At 39.9% G+C, this 7944-nt stretch overlaps 2 protein-coding genes across 2 annotated transcripts in view; one reads left to right on the top strand and one right to left on the bottom strand.

The window, feature by feature from the left end:
- Window positions 1–7944, bottom strand: part of LOC108415618 (protein NLRC5-like) — an 802877-nt gene that overhangs the window by 305407 nt on the left and 489526 nt on the right.
- Window positions 1–7944, top strand: part of LOC108415395 (NACHT, LRR and PYD domains-containing protein 3-like) — an 843678-nt gene that overhangs the window by 371083 nt on the left and 464651 nt on the right. The window lies entirely within an intron of this gene.

Genomic DNA, 7944 nt, shown 5'->3' with positions numbered 1-7944 from the left:
AAATATCTGTATCTGCAAACCTGTATGAGTGGAACTTTCGTCAGGCCGAGCATCTTCCGGGAAGGCCGGAGCCTCCGGGCGTGAGTAAAACACCTCCTTCTGACCGACTGGACTGAGGTAACTCCGAGCGCGAACCAGCTCCCTTTCCTTTCATTTTGTTGGCTCTACGGAGTGAAGTGGCCAGTGTTTGTACTGTTTTAAGGCCACCACGCACCCAGGCCGCGAAAGGGGCCTGCAGCCGCTTCAGACACTAAGCCCATTGGCTTCTAGCTGGCATGGGTAGATGCATGCATGCTCGCTATATAGTACCAACGATGTGTTTCACTGAGTTAGTACAACAAACAGGAAAAGGAGGGCATGTTTGTTCATCCTGGGAATATATTTGAGTGTTTTGTGTAACTTGAATGTGGTTCATATAATTGCTCCACTTTGTTCTGCTTTGTTGAACAGACCAAAAAAGGGCACAGAAGCTATTTAGCTCCTATCCCTGCTAAAAACTAATCCAGACAGAGCAAATAAGCAGCAGTGAACTAAACTGCAGTTGGAGTCAAGCTAAAACGTGTAACATTGCCTTGTTTACAGTCTGTTTAATTTACTAAGTACTGTTGGTCACCTAGCAACATAATCCAGTCAGTACTAAGGAGTTGTTACAAATTTGACATGTACTACTGGAACCCAAGCCCCCGGACTGATTTCCTAAACACACGCACAAGTCTTCACTGTAGAGCGATGAGGGCGCTACACACCTTCAGCTGAAAACTGACATCAGTCCATCACAGATTCACAAGAGTGTCTGATCAGTTTGACTGGAGCCCCAAACTCCCCCGGACTGACCTCAGGGACCTGTCAGGTTCTCGGGGACCCTCTGGCGCAAAGCTCGGTAAAGTTGGGCTGATGTTGGATCTTCAGTGGATGTTTGCTCCTAAAATGCCCGAGATAACATTTTCTAACTCGAGATAAAACAGACACAAACTACAATCTTTCTGTTTCACCGAACTTCTCGATCTTTCCGGGTCGCTGAGTAGAAATGATGAAAATAGCCGGAATCGCTGAAAACGGTAAGGAACTGTCTGTAAAGTTTGGGAACTGCTTAAAAACGTAAAACATCCACATACATGAGCAGCTTGTTGTTGTTTGTAAAGACCTGAGACCTCCTGAAATACAAAGATGATGTGTAAATCAACACCTGGCATTAACACGTATTCACTTTCAGCAAGTTAGGCCGTCTAAAGACGATGCAGTGGACCTACAAACTGACCTGAGACACACTGAACAAGCCCACTGCACAATAAAATGACTTTTACTGAATTATCATTCCAAAGCAGTCTGCATGGAGCCAACTTTCCCAAGTTCCCCATTCTCTATAATTAGCCCAACAGAAGAAAGTGTGTGAGGACAGCACCACCAAGTTTTAAACTCTAACAGTTTAAAGTTTGTGCGTCAGAACCATTTTCAGAAAATGTCTTAAAAACATGAATCAGTAACACAAAGCAGTGACCACACCAGAAACAACTGTCCAGATCTGTAAGTCATGTGGAGGAAACACAAGAACAATTTATTTCTAGAAACAATTCATTAAAATTCAGCTGAGGCTCATTTTATTAAACTAAAGTTTGTAGTGAGTTTGTCCTCAATGATGTGAAGCCTGCAGCCAATTCAGCACATAATAGTAATAATAATAATAATAATAATAGTAATAATAATAATAATAAATGTGGAGAAACAGTGATTCTTCATGTCAATATAAACAAAACTCAGTGTTTAATTTTTTTAGTGAACCAGAGACAATTTACTAACAGACCAATCACAGCTCAGCACATCATTACTTGTGAAAGGCTTTTTATCATTGTGATTATATTGTGATTTTGATATATATGAATTATATTATTTAAGTTAATATATATTTATATCAATGATTTATTAATCAATGTATAATGATTAAATAATTTATTAGTAATTATTCTAATTTATAACTATGTATTTATTTGATCTTAAATATGTATTTTTATAATACTATATATATATATATATATATATATATATATAATACTATTTATAATACTGTACTACTCTGTTTGTGTAATTAAGCTTTTTAGATTATTAAAGTTAATATTGTTGTTTAATTTCTATTTATTAATTCAATAATATAAATACATAATTTCATATATGCTTTATTTTAATGTTAAAAAAATCATAATAAAAATACATTTATTTCCATTATTGATCATATTTATAGCTGGACATTAAAAATGGAATAATAATTAAATATTAATCAATCTTATTTGTATTTAATCAAGAATATAAGAATGGAAAAGGCTTTATCTTTTGTTTGTATGATAATAATAATAATAATAATGATAATAATAACAATAATAATCATGCTCATTATCATGTATTATTATTAAAAATTAATTATTGAATATTAGTAATAGATATTTAAATTAGTTAATCTTAATCTTAAAATCTTAATTATTTTAATGATATTGTTATTTATTGTTAAATCTGTGTGTGGTTTTATTTTCTATTTTGTTAAAATTAATTAGTTAATTCTAAAATCTGTCTGATTAAAGGAAAAACAGTGTAAAGTACTTTAATGAGCTGCTGAGTCACCACAAGCCATCAGAGCTTCAATCTGCCTTGAACTCTGCAAGTCTCTACAGATGTGCTGCAGGACCCCTCAGCTGGTGTTTGATGATGGTGGTGGACAGTGCTGTCTAAAACATCTGTCCACAATCTCCTATAGGTGTTTAACTGGATGACTGACACCTCTGACCATCACTTTTCCAGTGAGCTCTGAAATGGTCAGTGGTCTTTATAATGAGGGGTTCCTGCCCTACAGCCCTACGTTCTTCACTGACGTTCTCAGTCTCCTGAGGAACATCTGCTCTTATGTTTTACTTTACAGATCATAAAAATGCCATTAGGGGTGTACTTTGTGTACATCTAACTTGTGCCAAAACTATCATGCGGACCACAAATATGATTGCCATACCGGATCGGTCGAGGCCCGGGTTAACAATGACCGCCTCCGGTGTTGTTGACCAGCAGGGTGCCGGTGGAAATTGGACTAGTGTGTGTCGAAGACCATCAAAGAGGAGAGGAGGAAGGCAGGTTAGAAGGCTGCGAGAGAGAAGGAAAGGCAGGAGTGTGGAGGTTAGAGTAGGGACTCTGAACATAGGGATAATGACTGGTAAAGGCAGAGAGCTTGCAGACATGATGGAGAGAAGGAAGGTAGATATTCTGTGTGTTCAGGAGACCAAGGAAGCAAGGCCAGGAACATTGGAGGTGGATTCAAACTGTTCTATCATGGTGTAGAGAGGAAGAGAAATGGAGTAGGGATAATCCTAAAGGAACAGCTTGGAAAAAGTGTTCTGGATGTAAAGAGAGTGTCAGACAGGATCATGAGCCTGAAGTTGGTAAGTGGATGAAGTGGTAGATGATGTCCCTAGAGAGGAGAGATTAGTGATTGGTGCAGACTTCAATGGACATGTTGGTGAAGGGAACAGAGGGGATGAAGAGGTGCTGGGTATGTATGGTGTGAAAGACAGAAATGCGGAAGGTCAGATTTTGCAAAGAGAATGGAAATGGCTGTGGTGAACACGTATTTTTAGAAGAGGGAAGAACACAGGGTGACACACAAGAGTGGAGGGAGGCACACAGGTGGATTATATCCTTAGCAGGAGATGCCACCTAAAGTAGATTGGAGATTGTAAAGTGGTACCAGGGGAAAGTGTAGCAAGGCAGCATAGGGTGGTTGTCTGTAGAATGAGATTAGAAACAAAGAAGAGGAAGAGAGTGAAGACAGAGCCAAAGATTAGATGGTGGAAGCTGAAGGAGAAGGATGGTTGCAGGCAGTTCAGGGAAAAATTGCAACAGGCCCTTGGGGGCAGTGAAGAGCTACCTGAGGACTGGGAAACTACAGCTAAGGTGGTGAGAGAAACTGGCAAGAATGTGTTGGGTGTTTCGTCTGGTCAGAGGAAAGAAGACAAGGAAAGTTGGTGGTGGAATGAGGAAGTCCAGGAGAGTATTCAGAAGAAGAAGGCAGCTAAGAAAAAGTGGGATAACCAGACAGGAACTGTGGTAATGTAAGAGGAAGTCAGGTGTAGCTGAAAAGTATGTTAGGGTGGTGCAGGACATGTATGAGGATAGTGAGACAGTGGTGAGGTGTGCAGTTGGAGTGACAAATGGTTTCAAGGTGAAGGTCGGGTTACATATGGGATCAGCTTTGAGTCTCTTCTTGTTTGCAATGGTGATGGACAGGTTGACAGATGAGGTCAGGCAGGAGGCTCCATGGACCATGATGTTGATGCACATGACATTGTAATCTGTGGTGAGAGTGGGTGGAGACGGATGTCAGGGCTGATGTATGATGGAAGGATAGCAGCAAGAGTGAAAGGGAAGGTTTACAAGACAGTAGTGCGTCCTGCTATGATGTATGGTTTGGAGACTGTGGCTCTGTCTAAAAGCCAGGAGGCTGAGGTGGAGGTGGCGGAGATGAAGATGCTGAGATTTTCGTTGGGTGAGACAAGGATGGACAAGATTAGAAAGGAGCAGATCAGAGGGACAGTGAAGGTGGAGCAGTTTGGAGATAAAGCCAGAGAGGCCAGGTTGAGATGGTTTGGACATGTGTTGAGGAGGAATAGTGGATATATTGGGCAAAGAATGTTGGAGATGGAGCTGCCGGGTAGAAGGAGAAGAGGTAGACCTCACAGAAGGTTTATGGGTGTAGTGAAGGTGGACATGGAGATGGTTGGTGTGAAAGTAGAGGAGGCAATGGATAGGGCAAGATGGAGGCAGATGATCCGCTGTGGCGGCCCCTAAAGGGAGCAGCCAAAAGAAGAAGAAGATCTATGAGTAACTGACCAGCCCTGTTAACTAAAGTTTCAACACAGATCTAAATGCAGAGGTCACTTTAGTCTCTGTTCCTATTAAAACGCTGTCCAATTTAGACGTCTGTGTGACTGAAGCTCCATCTGCGCCCCTAAATGGTCCAAAATCAAGGTCAACTGTGCTGCTCAGTGTTTCATACCTGCCACAGAGTTTGATAGGAGGTTAAATCCTTTACTGTATCATCTAGAACTCCTGTCTGGAACCATCTGCACTCGTTATGTTTCTCCGATTGTTCATTCAGGTTGTTCCTTTAATTTGTCGCCTGTCTGTATCTCTTAAATATGAAATGAGAAATGTGCTTAATTTTGTTCAGAGGGGCTTACTGGGGGGGGCTTTTCCTCTACAGATGTTGCTCTGTAAACTAGAACCAACATACCAGCATAGATTGAGACGATTTTCCACAACATGAATGTTGAAATATATGGAGTGATGTTCTTGTTGGAGGCCTGCAGATGCAGTCCCACAAATGACTCCCTCATTTAGAAGACACTGACTGTGTGAAGGTACAAAGTGTTTCTAAATGGTTTCAGATCCTCAGACATAACACAGTATAAGACAATGAGAACATGAGGAAACACAAAACACAGTTTTTAAACGCTCAGTTCATTTATTGAAAGAAAGAAAACATCTAAATCACCAATATGAGAAAATGATCTGCTTCCTAAACTTAATAACTGGATCTGCCACCAGTTTAGCAGCAATAACTGCTGGAACCAATCAACTGCAGAAACACTGACCTCATCTGAGGTGAGCAAGTTCCTTAGATGTCCTTCTGGGTTCTATTCAGAATTCCTGGAGGAGCTGTCACTCAGCTGTTAGAGGAATGTTGGTAGCCCTTTCAGTAGAACTGCCAATAATCAAGCCTGGGTTTGTCTAGTTTAATTGATCCCAATTAGTATCTAAATGTGGTTAACTGGTTGATTGAGGAACACAGGGCCAGTTGGTTTTGGAGAACCTTTTATTTTTTCTTCTTTTTTATTATTTTGCCTTAAACTACATTTTGTTTGAAATCTGAATCTAGTAATTTTGACAAATATACAAAAATAAGACATTATGAGGCAGATACGTCTTCATGGCTCTGTAAACTGCCTGCCAAATATTTGACGACAAAGTTTTGAAGATTTTCAGTAAAGTTTGATTTTCAGTGTTGCTGTTGAAACAAAGTGAATGAATCCTGTAAATGGAGAGAACAGAGACAGAGACGATCCTCTCAGTGAAGGAATGACTGAATTAAGGTCACTCCACTTTGATCGGTCAGCTAAGTAAGGAGTTGCTTGGACAGTTTTGGTATCCATCCAGCTCCATAAACATCTGGGAAGTTCTGCAAGAGGCATGACAGAACAAACAGGAGGAAGCTGTAGAAAAAGAGTCTTTTGGTATGAAGGTTGTGTTTGAAGTAAGAATTTATTTTAAACAACAGATTGTTATGTAGACTAAATTATCCAGAGCCTGACAAAGCTGGAATTTATTATGATCCCCTTAACTTGTTACCATGGAAACTATATTGTATATAGCCGAGTTTTACAGTGATGACCTCAGGCTCTTACCAAGTACACTGAATCACCTTATGCTAACACAGCTGGCCTTTTCTGTGATGACCTCAGGCTTTCACCATGAAGACCACATCACCCCTTGGTTCAAATAACTGGGCTTTGATATGATGATGTCAGGATGATTTCATGTCCACAGACTTTTATTATTAAAGTGTAGTGAAGAAAAACAATGTATAAAATAATTTAAAGGCATTACATAAAGTACATATCAAACTCAAACTGAATACAGAATAACTGACCATGAGGAGGAAAACTACCACCACGTATACTATGTATCTGCTTAAACAGTGCAGATCAGAAAGTCTTGATTTCTAGAGTGAGTTTATGAAAGGCTGTCAACGTTTCCACTGGTTTGAGAGGGTTGATGTTGAGCCCAGGTGCTTTGGGAGGAGGAGAAGCACCTTGTGTCCTGCTAAACAATGTGGGGTTGTCTTCAAATGTCAGGAGTTTGACAGACGTACTGTCCAAGCTGCAGCCACTGTTATACAGGAAAATTACAGGCCAAACTTGACCACCAAGACTTGGTTCTACGAGACGCCGTCCTCTGCTCATAAGCCCAGAGTGTGAGAGGCTCCTACAAGTCAATGGGTTGTCTTCGATGCTGGAAAACATGAAATAAGACAAAGTCAGACATGAACACACTTGTTGCAGCAACAGTCAGACTCAACATGCAAACTTTGTACAAGCCATCAAAACACTCAAGACAGGACAATATCTGTTTCTCCGTTTCTTCTCCTGGTGCAGGAGGAGGATGGTGAACAAAGTCTGAGCTCCAGATTATTCCAGATTAACTTCCACTGGGTGAAGGTCTGGATGGACTATGAACCTGGATCCATATCATTGAAACTTCCTTAAACCCTAAATTAAGATCTGACATGTTCAAGACAGGATTTGTAACAAGTTCATATTACAGAATGTTGCTACTTCCTCTAGTAAGTGAAGGAAGATCTCCTCACAGCAACCCTGCAGTCAGAACGGTGCTGGCAGTATATCAGTCAGAATTACTGGGCTGATATTAAATCTATTTAATCTGTCCATCTTCACATTTGAGGACATCGTTGCTACTTTAACTCTTCAGTCATTCCAAACTTCAGATCAACGAGTTACAGCTGCTCCCAACAAAAGGTCCCCAAAGGAGTCACTGACATTATGTTACTCTTCAATATATCAAACACCACCAGCCCACACATACAGTACTGTGCAAAAGTCAGAGACCACCTTATTTACATAATATCCAGTCAAATCAGCCAATAAGCACAAGTTATTCATTTTTCAGGAGAATTTTATGAGGAGATTAGATAAATGATAATGTACTTGCATAAAGATGGAGAAATTCAATGGAAAATAGGTAAAATAGGAGCATCCCAAATCATTTAAAAGATTACATTTAAGATAAATATTAATTAAAGTTATTGAGACTAAAAGACAAGTTTCTGATCATCAGTTTGATCATCCCTTCCTAAGCTCTGAATCAGTAATTACAGAGCAGATAGATTGAAGT

Source organism: Pygocentrus nattereri, chromosome 9 (assembly GCF_015220715.1).
Source record: "Pygocentrus nattereri isolate fPygNat1 chromosome 9, fPygNat1.pri, whole genome shotgun sequence".
Classification (NCBI taxonomy): domain Eukaryota; kingdom Metazoa; phylum Chordata; class Actinopteri; order Characiformes; family Serrasalmidae; genus Pygocentrus; species Pygocentrus nattereri.
This window is presented reverse-complemented; position numbering and strand designations above follow the sequence as displayed.